Source organism: Chrysochloris asiatica, unplaced genomic scaffold, assembly GCF_000296735.1.
Source record: "Chrysochloris asiatica unplaced genomic scaffold, ChrAsi1.0 scaffold00029, whole genome shotgun sequence".
Classification (NCBI taxonomy): Eukaryota; Metazoa; Chordata; class Mammalia; order Afrosoricida; family Chrysochloridae; genus Chrysochloris; species Chrysochloris asiatica.
The window spans coordinates 23,967,770-23,984,998 of NW_006408547.1; positions in this window are offsets into that span (position 1 = coordinate 23,967,770).

The following is a 17,229-nucleotide window of genomic DNA, read 5'->3' on the forward strand; positions in this document are numbered from 1 at the left end:
TTCATGTTGATTTCCTGCAGTCTCAGAGCATCTTGTGGCACTATTGCCAACACTTAGCTTAGTGCCTGGCACATCGTAGGTACTCAATAAATGTTCATTGACTAAATGAATAAAACTATGACTCCAAAGCCCTATGGTCTTAAACAATGCACTAATTATTTACTTTAACTGATTTATTTACTTTAACTAATGCAGGAGACTCCCTTTGTTTGGTGCTTGAGATCACAGTAAAAACACATTGTTGTTGCATTGTTAAGTGCTGGTGAGTTTGTTCCAACTCATAGTGACCCTGTGTAAGGAGCGGCTGGTGAGTTTGAACTGCTGACTTTGTGGTTAGCAGTCCAGTGCTTATCCTACAGCACCACTCTTACTATCTGGATGGCACAGGACCAGACAGGGCTTCATTCTGTTGTCCACAGGGTCGCTAAGAGTTGAAATCGACTTGCTGACACCTAACAATACTAACAACCAAGTTGACAGCTAAGTACTGAACGGATCCTAAACATCTTAACACCCAAGTCAACAACACAGGAAATCTTTGTTACTGTTGAGAGAAGGGCCTAAGTGTCTAGGCAGGAAGTCAGCCTTGTCTGGTCCCAGGTGAAAACAAGGGCCAAGTTCAGTTTCCTCACAGCAGTCATACTGCTTTGTCACTTAGCTGGAATCATTTGGTCATTTCATTATTTCAATCACCTTAATGACTTCTCAGGTTGAGTCATTAAGATGACTGAAATAACCACTCCCACAATATGTTTCACAGACATTTTGATTGTCTTAATAAAGGGATGAAAGGAACAACTGCTCATGAACTTGACCTACTACTTAATGCTTCCCTTGCTCACAGGCTCCTGAGTCCTACTGTCTAAATAGTAAAATGACAAAGCGAGATTGGTATTAAATTCTAGTTAATGTCCTATTTTTATATTAGGAGTTAGAAGAAGTGGAGATTATTAAATGAGGCTTGATACTTGAAGGACCTCGTGCCTGATCAATGGAATGGCATTGCAACTACCCCCACCCAAATCTCCATTCCCCCACCCCAAATCCCCATACCCCCACCCATTGCAAACTCTCCAGAACTGTGGCCAGACCACACAGCCTTTAAATACTCCAGTCTGTAAGGGAACAGATGGGCTCTTGGTCTCCTCTGGAGACTTAAGAGTACCCCCTCCCATACCAGGTTTACTCTCAATAAATCTGCCTGCTGTTGAAGCCAAGACTCTCTCCTTCATCTCTTTCTTTCTTTTCCTTACAACACTAATTTTATGAAAGTCTCCATTTTCCCTACATCTCAGATCTTGTGACCGATATCTCAGTAATGAGAATGTTACCTTGTACATGCTCCAAAGCATGGTTTTCAACACTGAACATTTGTTTGGGGTTGTACAGTATACTCTTTGTAATAATGGTAATCCAGGGGTTACATATATGAGGGGGCTTCAAACAACTCATGGAAAAATTCCATTGCCTTTAAATTCCATTTCCAACCAACATGTGGAAGCCCCTTCATATGTTGGACTTTTGCAGCATGTTGTTCCCATGTGACAGGAAACCAGATTTAAAATTCACATCCTGGCTGCTCCCAGCTAAAACAGTCCTCCTATACCATATTTCAGGCTGTTGTTGCTTTATAAAGTTTACATGGATTTAATGAAATCACATTTTCAAGATATTATTTAATACCCAAATCACAATGAACAAGACACTATTTAAGAGCCTACTAAGTTACCAGCCACCAAAAACCTAACCCTGCAGAACTCTTCTAAGTGCTGTCTCGCAGCAATTTATTGGCATAGTTTACAAAGGACCTTCATCTACCAGCCTCACGGATAAAGTTTCAGCAAGTTCCAAAATGCTTTCATAACCACCTGAGAAATGTTTTCACTCACGAAGGTCAGAATGCTTCTTCAAGATTTACAGGCCTAGGATAGGAGGTTAGATCAGTACTATAAAGTTCTTTTTTAGATAAGCCATGCCTTGCCAAGATGACCTCACCCATGAACTGGCAGTATGAAGCATCTGCAAAGATTCCCGACAATATCCTCAGGCTGTCCTAGGAGAAGGGAGATTTCAGTGTCCTTCAATAATTTATTGATTTGTATCTATTGTTGTTAAGTGTCATCGAGTCCGTTCTGACTCACAGTGTCCCTGGATAGGGTTTCCAAGGAGCAGCTGATGGGTTTGACCCATCGAGCTTGTAGCTCGCAGTCCAGCGCTTATCCTAGAGTGCCACCCCAGGACTATTTGCATTTAATAACTGAGTTGACCTTGTTGCTCTTTCTGCTTTCCCTCTATTGGCCTGAGCATCCTTGTCCTGCAGGACGGAACAGCAAGTTCAGTCTGCGTGAAGTCTACGGCATTGGCTTACAGTGTTCTCCTGCCTCATGACAGCACTCTTCTCTCCCCACCATCCAGTCTCATGAAAATTCAGCTTTTGACTTCTGCCCCAAGAATTGAAACTGGTTTCCAGGTCCATGAACTCTGCCCTCTGACCTCACCTTGTTGTCCCCATCCCTTTTTACTAGGCTTCAACTACATGGCCCATCTTTTTGGTCCTTGAATTTGCCAAGCTCATTCTTACCTCAGGAGTAGAGCATTCTGTCCTCAGATCCTTACATGCTTGACTGCAGCACAATGCCTACCATCAGATCACCCTGGGATAACTATAATTCTTGTTGTTGTTGTTGTTGTTGTTGTTAAGTTCTATCGAGTCAGTTCTGACTCATAGTGACCCTGTATAGGGTTTCTGAGGAGCGGCTGGTGGGTTTGAACCACCAGCCTTGTGGTTAACAGTCCAGTGCATATCCTACAGTGCTACACCAGGATTCTGATTATATTTACGGCATGTATCATTTTCTGAAATCTTAGTATGCTGTGAAACACGTTATTTATTTATGTACTTGCCTGGCTCCCTCCAGGAGAATGTAAGCTACATGGAGACAGGAAGCTTATGGATGTTGTTGATCAGTTTCACCTCAATCCCTGGCCCAGAGGAGGCACTTGGCATGTGGCTGTGCACTGACTGAACATTCTTGTTTTGATGCTGCACTTCATCCTCCCCCTCACCACCAGGGCAGCCGTACTACAGAATCCACACACCATGAGCTTACAAACCAGCATCAGCTCTACACAGCACACAGATGTGCCACAGGATGGAGACAGAGCCTTTGTTATTTGGCCTTAGCCCAACTTGCCAACCCCTTTCCTCTGTTGTGTGTTGTCCAGTCAATTCCAATTCATACCAACACTACAGGATGGAGAAGAATTAAGAGCAGATAGATGGCCAGCTCTGTTCTCGTAAGAGTGGTTGGTGGGCTTGAACTGCTGGCCTTTTGGTTGGCAGTTGAGAGCGGAACCATTGTATGACCATTGCCCGTGCTCTTCCCTGCTATTCCTCACCATTTCTCTAGCGCTCTTGCCTTCTGGTTTCTGACCAGGCAGCGCTCTTTCCCAGAGCTGCTCTACCTTTAGACCTGGAACAGCCTTCACTCTCCTTTCCTGATTTCTTCTTACCCATCCTACAAGATCCCTCCAGGGAAGACGTCCCTTGGGTGAAGCTGTTCTAAGTGGTCCCACTAAGTTGCTTCCTACGCTGGGATTCCGTGGGACATTTTTAGTGTTTCCTGAAAGGTGAACCAACAATGCTGATTTCTGGACCCCGCTCCAAAGTTGTTAAACCAAAATCTCCAAAGGGGTCTGAAAGTTTCAGCAGATGCTCTGATAGAACACTGGACATGTATCTGTGAAGGCACATTCACTAAATGGGGTTTTCTGTTTATTTGTCTGCCAGCCCCACCAGACTTGAAGACAGGGTTCTATTACCGACTATATTGCCTAACCTGTAATAAAATGCTCAGAAAAGAATTGTTGGATGAATGAATCCCTAAATTACTCATCAGTTTGCTCTCCTCCAAACCAAATATTTTTCTATTTCACTGGTGCTCCCTACAAAGATTTATTCTTGGGGTTGCATGTTTGTCTGTGTTCAGTTGTTGCCTTCATTGTATAACCTTTCCGATAGCCAGTAGTGGGCTGGGTGGAAATGCATTTGGACCATGACTTGAACCTGTTCATGATGTTCCTCAGAAACTTGGAAACGCTGCAGCTGACCTGTGTCAGATTCTCTGCCCTCTCCAGCGAGTCAAATTCCCAGAACAGGAATGGAATATATTTCTTTCAAGGGGCCAGTATAAACAGTAGGGTGCTATAAAAGTTCCTAATTTAGTTGTCAGTTGCTTTGGCTAGCAAGAGAGGTCATTTGAAAATATAAGGAGACTAGAGAAAGTCAAAGTGTTGGAAAACATGCTGTGAACCAGCTGTCTGGTCCACAATATGTCTGATGATAAATGCCATATTGAGTAAAATGGCAAATCACTTTTGATCTGTCTTTCCTGGTTGGTACCCTCCCATATACTCAATCACAAACCTAAAAAAATCAGAGTTATTCAGCGGTCAACAGCTTTGAGTTCCTCAGTGGTTATTCATTTGGGGAACATTGTGGAACGTTTATTATTCAACCCTACTGGAAGATATGCTTGTGGGGGTGAGGAGGGGGTAGGGTCACTTAAAGCTACTTTGAATCCCAGCTCTGCTGTTTATTACTGTATGTCCTTGGACAAGTTACTTAGCATCTCTAGGCCTTAGTATCTTCTGCTGTAAAATGGAGCCACTCATAAAAAACATCTCACCCACAGTATTGTTGAGGAGATAAGGTCAGAGTATGGATATAGCAAATAGCAACCAACCATGGTTATTTCCGGTTCTGTTGTTCACAAGGAACTCTTCAGAAAAAAAGAGGAAAAGAAAATAATTATTTATAAGTTCTGGCCAAGGTTGTGTGTACCCCTATACTGATCTTTTAAACTGTATTTATGGGGAGAGGCACAATGGATAATTAGATGTGTATACTACAGTATGTTGTTGTTGTTGCGTATACTACAGTATGTTGTTGTTGCGTATACTACAGTGTGTTGTTGTTGTGTATACTACAGTATGTTGTTGTTGTTGTGTATACTACAGTATGTTGTTGTTGTTGTTGCTAAGTACTGTTGAGTTGGTTCCGACTCACAGCGACACTGCACAGGGTTTCCCAGGAGCAGCTGGTAGGTTTGAATTGTTGACCTTGTGGTTCACCATCCAGTGCTGATCCTACAGCTCCATACCTTTTTCTAAATAAAATTTATGATGAATTAAAATGATGGGCCTTATATTTATAAGTGAGTTGCCCACAGTGATTTTCTATCATTCTAGGCACAAGGCACAAGAGATTGGGCTCTGTTTCCCCTCACCCTGTTCACTTTCCCACCTCCACTAAGCTCCTTTCAGTCTCTCTTACCTGCCTGTTTCCTCTCAGCCCTGCTCCGACTGCCCTCAGACCCCTCCGGACCACCAACCACTCTGCATTGAGCTCTTGCAAATCTCAGCTCAAGTGACCTCCCTGGTCAGATTGGATGCATTACTACATGCTCTCATAACGCCATCTACCTCTGCCTAGTAGGACCTATCACAGCTGTAACTTCACAGATGTTTGTGAGATCATTTCACTTCCTTATTTTAGAATTATTTTATTAATGCTCTTTCCCCCCAAGAATGTAAGACTGGAAGGATAGAGACAATGTCAATTTTTTATCTATTTTCTCTCACCTAGCACATAGTTGGTCCTCAGTAGATGTGTTGCATGACTAAATACCACCAGTGTTTTTATTATTCTTGCTGGTTTATATGTCAGCCCACCCCACTAACTGGAATCCTGGTGTGGCGCTGTGGGTTAATGAGCCAGACTGCAAAGCCATTTGAACTGCAAGGTTGGCAGTTCAAGCTCACCAGCGTCTCCTCAGAAACCCTGTACAGGGTCGCTACGGGTTGGAACCGACTTGACAGCGCTTAACATTACCTGTGAAGGCCGGGGAGAACAGTGATCACAGCATACTCATGTTTATATTCTAGCTCCTAGCTAAGATCCGCACACAGCAGTTGTTCAATAGATGTTTGGTGAGCATTTGGGAGGCATGGGCAGGCTGGCTTTAGGGGCACTAAGAAAGAAGCTGGGGTATAAACTGTGAGTTAAGCATTGAGCTGGTAACCACAGGGTAGTAGTTCAAACTCATCAGCTGCTCTGTGGGAGAAAGGTGAGGCTTTCTGCTCCCATAAAGACTTAGTCTTGGAAGTCCTATGAATTAGAATCGACTCAATGGCAGTGGCTTTGGTTAGGTTAGTGGGTTCAGAAGAGACAGCAGCCTGTGCTGGTACAAAAGGCAACAATCTAGGATGTAGGAGATAGTCCTACCAATCACCTTGAGATGGCAAGAAATTCACTGCATTTCTTTGAGCTTCAACTTCCTCTTCTGCTACCTGGACACACACTAGGTGAAGTAGCCAGCGGGTGGAGTCTAGGATGGGGAAGTCTATTTGAGGAAGGGGAAGGAGAACGGAGGGAAGTAAGCCCAGTTTGCCTATGGTGTCCTGCCCCTCCTGGCTATGTCTCTGGATGCCTAGAATCCACTCCCAAAGACGCTGGTTGTCAGCCAGTTCCCTTCTAAGGGCTTTACTCAGAAAGACTCAATGTGTTACTCTTCCGGGGTGAACTGAGTCCTGGATGGTTAGTTTGGAGGTGGACAAGACTGGGCCCGCTGAGGATGTTAAAGCTAGTCCTGCCCTAGTCAGTATCAGGGAGGATTGGGGAGAGGTGAAGGTGTATTTCATTGCCCTCACAATTCAGTCAGTGTGCAGAATCCACTCAGACTGTTTGTTTCATGATTGTTTTATCTAGTTTGTTAGCTGTTGACTGGCTAACAGGGTGTTGATCACTCAGGAAGTTTTAATAAAATATCGACTGTTCTTTTTAAAGATTAACAACAATTTGTCTCAAGTCCTAGGCTTATACAAGCTCAGTGACCTATCTGAGGGCATTTTTAGACTGCTGGCCAAGAATATTGAAAATACCACGGAGTGCCAAAAGAACAAGTAAGTCTGTGTTGGAAGAAGTGCAGTCAGGATGAACCTTAGAAGCCAGGATGGTGAGACTTTGTCCCTCATGCTTTGGACATATTACTAGGAAGGACGTCATGCTTGGTCAAGTGGAGGGGCAGTTAAAAAGAGGAAGAACCCCAACACGATGGAGTGGCAACAGCAGTGGGCTCAGAGGCAACAAGAATTGTGAGGATAACGCAGGACCGGGCAGGGTTTTGTTCTTTAACGAAGAATTGCTACAAGTCAGAACGGCAACCACAACAGCAACTTGGCATTTAGGAGTCCTGGTGGCGCTGTAGGTTAAGCACTGGAATAATAGCTTCAAGGTCAGCAGTTCAGACTCACTAGCTGTCACCTGGGAGAAAGATGAGGCTTTCTGCTCCCGTAAAGTTTACAGCCTCGGAAACCCCATATAGTTGGGATTGATACAATGGCAACATTGTACAGTGAGTTTCTTTGAGTGCATTAGGTATTAGCTAAAAAGAGAGGTGCACTCTAGATTAGTTATATCTCTTAACATCTATATCTAATGTATTAGCAGCTAACAGTTGAAACTGTGTTAATGAATCACAGAACGTAAACATGTATTTTGCTGGATATAGATCTGGGAGTCATCTAGACTAGGTATCCACTAACTCTGAAATGCATGACACTGGTTAGTCAGTGATAGATAAAGGGCTCTCTAGTCACCAAAAAGGAACTTGGGTAGCTTAGTGGTTATGAGTCAGGCTGTTAACCTCAAGGTCAGGAGTTCGAAACTACCAGGAGAAAGATGAGGCTTTCTGCTCCCATAAAGATTTGCAGCCTCAGAAACTCTATGTAGGGTCGTTATGAGTCAGTACTGATTCCACGGCACATAACCAACCAACCAACCAACCACTCACCAAAGGCTGACTGACTTTTGAGCCAATTTTTGTGTTCCCTGCTGTTCTGGGCACTGGACAGAAGTAATCAGAGACAATATGGGGGGACTGTTGTCCACACACTCACTCCTGAAGACTTTTAATTAATTTTCTTCCCTGTAGAAACTGCTGAGTATATTAAGTGTGTTGGAGTGTGTGGGACTAGAAAGGCAATGAACGTTTGTGACTGCATTCTTGGTATAAATAAATAGCTGAAAAAAGACACTGAGAAACAATTGGCAAAATTGGACTCAGGAGCAATAATCTGCTATTATATTGGGTAATTACATCATATCAGTGTTAATTTCCTGACTTGAGCTAACATAGACTTATCATGTAAGCGAATGCTCTTCTCTTGGGACATTCACACTGACAGATTTATGAGCAAAAGAATCATGATTTCAATTGCAATTGACTCTCAAATGGTTCAAAAATTAATGTAGCATTAACATATGTTTACATATAATATGGTATGGAGTCCTGGGCTCGACCTAAAGGTTGATTTGAACCTCAAGGTCAGCAGTTCAAACTCACCAGCTGTAACTCGGAAACCCTATTCAGGGGTTGCTATGAGTTGGAACCCACTCGATTGACGGCACTAAGCCACAACAGTAACATGTTACGGTTCCATACAATGAGTACTCATGAACCACGAGGTCTGCAGCTCAAGCCTGCCAGCCACCCTGGGAGAAAGATGAGGTTTAAAACTCCATAAACCCTTTACAGAGTCACTAAGTATCACAGCCGACTAGACAGCGCTTAACAATAACAAAAACAACAATACAGACTAAGTTGTATGTTCTCATTGCATATATATTATATGCTACATAAGGATATTAAGGAGCTCTGGTAGCGTAGTGGTTACGAATCGGGCTGCGAACCTTAAGGTCAGCGGTTCGAAACTACCAGCTGCTCCGCGGGAGAAAGATGAGGCTTTCTACTCCCGTAAAGATTTACACCCTCGGAAACCCTGTACAGGGTCGCTATGGGTCGGAACCGACTCGACGGCACTTAACAACAACAACATAAGGATATTGTTGTTGTTTTAGGCACCGTTGAGTCAATTCTGACCCATAGTGACCCTGTATAGGGTTTCCAAGGAGCAGCTAGTGACCTTGATCCACTGACGTTGCAGTTCAAACGACATTGCAGTCTGACACATTAGTCCACACTCCATATAAGGATAGTTGATAATAATATAATACAATATGTGATATTACATAGAGAGTAAGAAAGAGGAAGGGAGAAATTAAGCAAATACCGTACAATATTAACAGTTGTCGAACTTAGGTAAAGGGAACATGAGAATTCTTGAACTATTTTTCTGACTATTTTGAGTGTTCAAAAACAAAAAGTGAAACTAGGAAACAGAGAAAATGTCTTGGTGTTGCAAGAGACAAAAAGCATGGACTTGCCTTCTGGATAAGGAATGACGTTTGGCAGGACTCACCGCCTGGCGAAATTCTCAGCAGTTTATTCTGAATATCAACTCCACAAGCCTAACAGTAAAACTAATGGATTCAAGTTTCTCAGAATCTCTCCGAGTATTTCCTTGGTGTCTGTGACTGAGAGGACATGCCTTCCATGAGATGAGCACAGAAGTGGGCTTAAGACCAGGGTGGCCGGTTTATTGGGAGGTGACTTGCCAGGCTGGCTACAATTCTCAATCAGCATCATCAGGATGTGGCTGATGTGGAAACAGCTCTGTGGGTACCTGGCACTGACCCAGGCTCTTCCAGCCTTCGTGGATCACGGCTTACCCCAACAGGGAGGACATGGTCCACTTTACAAATGGAGAAGCTGAGGCTCTGAGAGATGATTCTTCTAGAAATACACCAGGCAGCAAAGCCCCCAAACAGGGTCCCCACTCCCTAATTCCCAGGATTTCTAGTCACCTGCCTAGGAGGGCGTGATTCTGACCATGGGAATGAAGACATCTGGGCACAGGGCAGATTGAGACAATGGTTAAAGGCAGAGAGATGAGGCTCAAAGAAACTTTCATTTCTTTATCTATAAAACAGAGATAACAGAGTCTGTTGGCAGTTCAAACCCACCAGCTGCTCTGCGGGAGGAAGATGAGGTTTTCTGCTCCCATAAAGACTTACCCCCTAGAGGGCTGCTCTGAGTCTGAACCATCTCCACCACAGAAGGGGGGATGTGATGATTAGATGAGGAACTATCTGTTATCACTTAGCATAGTGCTAGATACAATAATAAATATTAATAATTATTATTTTTATTGCATTTATTTAAACTCTTACAACCTAATAGTTACTATTGGTGTCCTATGGTACACTGAACTCATTAGGAGACTTAGGTTGTTAGTTTTGTATACATGTTGTTTTTCTTATCATATTCTACATACGATTGATTTTCATTTATTATCTAGTAATAAGGACTTCTGGAGTAGTGACGTAGGTAAGCACTGGACTGCCAACCACAAGGTCAGCAGTCCAAACTCATCAGCTGTTCCTCAGAAACCCTATAACAGAGTCTATGAGTTGGAACCAACTCCACAATGCGTAACAACAATGACACACAAGGCAACAACACATCAGGATTTTTGAACAAGAATAGTTACTATTCTGTTGTTAAGTGCTGTCGAGTCAGTTCCATCTCACAGCGACCCTGTATAGGGTTTCTGAGGGGCAGCTGGTGAGCTTGAACTGCCAACCTTGCAATTCAAACCAGTCTTGTGGTCCAGTACCACACCAGTTGTGTGCCATGGAATCGGTTCCAAAGCTGTAAATCTTTACGGGAGCAGAAAGCCTCGTCTTTCTCCAGTGGAACAGCTGGTAGTCTCAAACTGCTGACCTTGAGGTTGATAGCCCAACTCATAACCATTACGCTACCAGAGCTCCTGGACTCCATTAGTATCTAAAAGTTATTCCTATCTTAAAGGAACTTAAGCAGTAAAATTTAATTGCATGATTTTCTACTAATTGGGATTGAACATTAATTTGATATTTCCAGTTTTATCAATCAACATGTAAGCCATTTAAAAATTAAGTGGGCACCACATTTCTTCCTTTGCTTTCTTCCCATTCTCAGCAGATGCTGTGCATCTGGTCATGGTCTTGGACATGCTTCAAATCCCAAATGCAAATCTTGGAACTGGAGAGCCTGTTACTAATCACTTAAGACAGTGCATCTCATACCCCAGGTCCACCCTCAGGGATTCTGACGATAAAAACATCACTGAAGATTCCAACGGGCAGTCAGGGTTAAGAGCTATTAGTCTGGAGGCTCTTGAATATGGCATAGCTAACCCTTTGGTTCATACAACAAGCCTCAGTTCTTGCTTCCTTTCCTCATTCATCAAGTACACTTCAAGTGAATTCTTAGTCACCCTTTAGTTAACAAGAGGATGACAAAGTAACACGGTGCTGTGTATAAACGGATGCTCATTCCTGGGGTAACTTTTTCAGTCCATATTTAAGACCTATGACATTCATCGTCACCAGTTCCATTATAGTTTCTCGTGTATGCAGGTATAGATTTTACCCAGGGATTCTGATAATAGAATTCATAGGCTGCAGCAAAATCTCACTGATTAGGGAAACAGGATACAGTAAAGATTAAGAAGTATGAATTTGATTGTCAGACAGACGAGGGTTTAAATTCCAACTCTCGCATTCACAAACTTCTTGAGTTTGGGTGGGATCTTAGCTTTTTAGTTTGCCTACTTAAGGAGCTCTGGTAGCGTAGTGGTTACGAATCAGGCTGCGAACCTCAGGGACAGCAGTTCGAAACTACCAGCTGTTCTGCGGGAGAAAGATGAGACTTTCTGCTCCCGTAAAGATATACAACCTCGGAAACCCTGTACAGGGTTGCTATGAGTCGGAACTGACTCCACGGCACATAACAACAACAACAACAGTGACCGTTGTAAAGAGCTCTGGTAGTGTAGTATTTATGAGTCGGACTGCTAACCTTAAAGTCACCAGTTCAAAACCACCAGCCTTTCCACGGGAGAAAGATGAGGCTCTCTGCTCCCATAAAGATTTACAGAAACCTTACGCAGGGTGGCTGTGAGTCGGAACTGACTCCACGGCACATTACAACAATCTTTTAGGGAATGGGAGGAAGGCTTTCTGCTCCCACAAAGATATACAGCCTCAGAAATCCTATACAGGGTTACTGTGTGCCAGAACCGTCTCCACAGCACTAACAACAATGATCGTTTAGGGAAAGATGCTGTGGGTTAGGCATTGGACTGCTTACCACAAGGTCATGGTTCAACCCACCAGCCACTGCGTGTGGAAGAGATGAGGCTGTGAGCTCCTGTAGAGATTTACAGCATCAGAAACACTGTATTGGGTCACTGTGAGTCTGAATTGACTTGGTGGCAATGGGTTATCTTAGGGAGGTATAGGATTAAGACACCTGGCGTGGCACTGGAGGATCAGCACTGGATTGCCAACCACAAGGAGAGCAGTTCAAACCCACCAGCTGCTCCTCAGAAACTCTATACAGGGTCCCTATGAGTCAGAACCAGCTTGATGGCACTTAACAACAATAACAGGACTAAGGGACTCTGGTAGCAGTGTGGGTTATGAGTTGGGATGTTAACTGCAAGGTCAGCAGTTTGAACCTACCAGCTATGGAAGACAGGTAAGGCTTTCTGCTCCCATAAAGGTTTACAGCCTCAGAAACCCCCTCTACAGGGCCTCCACGATTCAGAACTTACTTAACAGCACATAACCATAACCACCACCACAATAAGATTCCGGAAAATAACCTACAGCATGAAGTAAATAGTTAATAAATGGTGGTCAATAGAACTATAAGCTACAGTAGCTGGTATGGTGCTGGAGGATAATCTCTGGACTGCGAATCACAAAGTCACAGGATCACTGTGAGTCGGAAGTGACTCGATGGCACTTGACAATAACAACACAGCAGCAGTAAGGAAGCCTGGACATGAAGTCAGTTCTGTAATTTTAAGTATGATTTAATTTGGGCTGCTTCAGTTCTGCTGGACTCCCACTGAGTCTAGCCCACTCAGAGGGGATTTATCTGGTCAAGCTTTTTTCAATCCTCACTGGATTTTAGTTTCCTCCAAAGCTACCTCTTACCTGGCTTTTAGAAAAGAAAATTATTAGACAAAATTATTTGAAATATAAATGCAAAACCTCTTAACCAAAGAGTTTAGGAATAGGATTAATGTAAATCTGCCTGAAGTATTAAAGTCTGTGTTTTATTTATTTCCTGAGCTATTTTACTGAGAAGCACAGTACATTCTGCACACAGTCTTGTAAATTTTGTGCCCCATGGAGCATATTCAGCAGGGAATGTTCTCAGTGGTCAGAAGCCAGAAAGGCCAGGAAGGAGTCTTTGTGCATTTAGGAAAACATAGGTCATTTCAATGTTCAATTCTTTGTTCCTGAGGTTCTCAGCAATGCTCACAACTATTCACCCCAAATTCCTGCTTTAGACCTCACATCCTCATGTCTTGTTCCAGAAACTGGACCGTTAATGAAGAGATGTTTGCCTGAAGATTCAGGAGGATAACATGGGCATAGGATGTTACCTCTCTGAACCCACACCTACCTTTTTAGTAAGAGGTAGCATTACTTTCAAGATAGTTGATGTTTCCTAGATGTAAATTCACATTGGACGCTTAATTTTAATGTCCTTGGAGAGGAACCAGAGCTAACACTCCATATTTCATTAACTCTTAAAGGATCCCTGGTAGCGTAGTGGATTATGAACTGGGATGCTAACCACAAGGTCAGTAGTTCAAATCTACCAGTCATTCCTCTATGAGTGGGAACCGATTCAGTGGCACACAACCACCACCACCACCACCACCAAGATGCTATTGAATGTAAGATGTACAAGAAGGTAGGGGCTGCCTATGAAATGGAGACAGAATAAAGTGTAAGATGCATTTCAATTTCCTAAATATTAAATGGACAAAATACATACATCTTGGAATGAAATATGGCACCATTATGCTATTGATGAAGGTTTATTTCTTTCCAGAAGAAATGGGAAAGCAACATTTTGAAGTAAGGATGAAGACCAGGTATTTAGGAATTAGTTAGCATGAATCAGTTGTGTGGTACAGCACAAGTACGGCACAAATGCTACAATTAAAATGTCGCTCTGTAAAAAAAAAAGATGAAAGAGAAATGACACAACCTAAAGCTATCTCAATAGGGGGCTGACTATATAAATTATGATATACCTAAACAATGTAATTCTAGACAACAGTTAAAAAGACTGAGGGAAAAAAAAAAAAAAGACTGAAGGAGGTATACACGTGGTGATATAGGAAAATTATTAACAAATCAGCTAAGTGAAAAAAAAAAACACAAAAAGATACCATTCTAACTTGTGGAAAGAAATCATATGTGTGTGTCTAACACACAAATACAAATATGTAATATACAAACATACCTGGTTGCATACATACAGAAAAATTCTGGGATTGATAATTTTAATCTGATTGAGAATTAGAAGAATTTTCATTTCCCCATTCCATCATTTTATGGCATTTGGAGTCTTGAATATGTCTGCATATATTACTTTTATAATAAAAATGAAATCAGTAACTTGTTGTTAGGTGCCATTGAGTCGGTACTGACCCATAGCGACCTTAAGCACAGCAGAATGAAACATTGCCGATTCTGGGCCAACCTCACTACTGTTGTCGTGCTTGAGTCCACTGATGCTGCCACTTGGCCAACTCATCTCATTGGGGGTCTTCTTTTTCTCTGACCCTCTACCTTACCAAACATGATATCTTTCTCCAGCGACTGGTTCCTCCTGACAATATACCAGAAGTATGAGAGATGAAGTTTGGCCATCTTGGCCTCTAAGGAGCACTCTAGCTGCACTTCTTCCATAACAGGTCTATTGGTTCTTTTGGCAGCCCATGGCACTTTCAGTATTCTCCTCCAACACCATGATTCAAAGGTATCAATTCTTCTACGGTCTTCCTTATTCACTGTCCAGCTTTTGCATGCATATGAAGTTATTGAAAACACCATGGCTTGGGTCAGGCTCACCTTAGTCCTCAAGCTGGCATCTTTGCTCTTCAACACTTTAAAAAGGTCTTGTGGAGCAGATTTGCCTAATGCAATACATAATTTAATCTCTTGACTGCTGCTTCCATGAGTGTTGATAGTTGATCCAAGAAGAGTGAAGTCCTTGACAACTTCAGTCTTTTCGCCGTCAATAAGAATGTTGTTTATTGGTCCAGTGGTGAAGATTTTTGTTTTCTTTACATTGAGATGTAATCCATACCGAAGGCTGTGCTCTTTGATTTTCATCAGTAAATGTTTTAAGTCCTCTTCACTTTCAGCAAGCAAGGTTGTATCATCTGCATATCACAGGTTGTTAATGAGTCTTCCTCCAATCCTGAATGCCACGTTTTCCTTTAGATAACCCAGCTTCTTGGATTATTTGCTCAGCATACAGGTTGAATAAGTATGGTGAAAGAATACAACCCTTTTGCACACCTTTCTTAATTTTAAACCATTCAGTATTCCCATGTTTTGTTTGAACAACTGCTTCTTGGTCCAGGTAGAGATTCCTCATGAGCACAATTAAGTGTTCTGGAATACTCATACTTTGCAGTGTTGTCCATAACTTGTCATGATGTACACAATCAAAAGCCTTTGCATAGTCAATAAAGCTCAGGTAAACATCTTTCTGATATTCTCTGCTTTCAGCCAAGATCCATCGGACATCAACAATGATATCCCTCATTCCACGGCCTCTTCTGAATCTGTCTTTAACCTCTGGAAGTTCTCTGTCAATGTATGCTTGCAGTCGTTTCTGTATTACCTTTAACAAAACTTTATTCACATGGGATATCAAAGATATTGTTCAATGATTTCCACATTCTGTTTGGTCACCTTTCTTTGGAATGGGCACAAATGTGGATCTCTTCCAATCAGTCAGCCAGATAGTTGCCTTCCAAATTTCTTGGCATATATGAGTGAGTGTCTCCTGTGCCACCTCACTTTCTTGAAAGATTTAAATTTTTTCCATCAATTCCTGGTCCCTTTTGCTTTGCCAATTCCTTCAATGCACCTTGGACTTCCTCCTTCAGTATCATCGGCTTTTGATTATATGCTACCTCTTGAAATGGTTGAACACGAACCGTTTCCTTTTGGTACAGTGACTCTGTGTATTCCTTCCATCTTCTCTTGATGCTTTCTGCATCGTTCAATGATTTGCCCAGAGAATCTTTCAATAACCAAAGTTGAGGCTTAAATTTTTTCTTCAGTTCCCTCAGGTTGAGAAATGCTGAGCGTGTTCTTCCTTTTGGTTTTCTGATTCCAGATCTTTGCACATTTTGTTGTAATATTTGGCTTTATCTTCTTGAGCTGATCTTTGAAATTTTCTGTTCAGCTCTTGTACCGCCTCATTTCTTCCATTTGCTTTAGCATCTCTATTCTGGAGAGCAAGTTTCAGTGTCTTTCTGACATCCATTTTGACCTTTTCCTTCTTTCTTGTCTTCTCAATGACTTTTTGCTTTCTTCATGTATGATGTTATTGATGTCATCCCACAACTCTTCTGGTCTCTGGTCTTTAGTGTTTAATGCATCAAATCTGTTCTTCAGATGATCTCTAAATTCAGGTGCAATATATTCAAGGTCATATTTTAGCTTTCATGGACTTGTTTTCATTTTTCTCAGCTACAGTTAGAATTTGCATATGAGTAATTGATGGTCTGTTCTATAGTCTGCCCCTGGCCTTGTTTTGACTGATGATATGGAGTTTTTCCATCATCCCTTTCTGCAGATATAGTGAATCTGATTTCTATGTATTCTGTCTGGTGAGGTCCTTGTGTATAGTCATCTCTTTTGCTGTCTAAAGAAAGTATTTGAAATGAACAAATCTTTGGTTTTGCAGAATTCTATTGTGCGTTCTCCAGCATAATTTTTATCACCAAGACCATATTTTCCAATTGCTGATCCTTCCTCTTTGCTTCTAACATTTGAATTCCAATCACTAGTAATGATCAATACATTTTGATTGCATGTTTGATCAATTTGAGATTGAAGAAGTTGGTAGAATTCTTCTATTTCATCCTTACTGGCTTTAGTGGTTGGTGTGTAAATTTGAATAATAGTAGTATTAGCTGGACTTCTCTGTTGTAGTTGTTAAGTGCTATCGAGTCAGTTCCGACCCATAGTGACCCTGTGTAGGGTTTCCAAGGAGCAGCTGGTGAGCTTGAACTATCGACCTTGCAGTTCAAATGACTTTGCAGTCTGGCGCATTAGCCACAGCGCCACATCAGGGTTTCTCTGTAGGCGCGTGGATATTATCCTATCACAGACAGAATTGTACCTCATGACTGATCTGGATATGTTCTTTTTTTTTTTTTTTAATGTTTTAT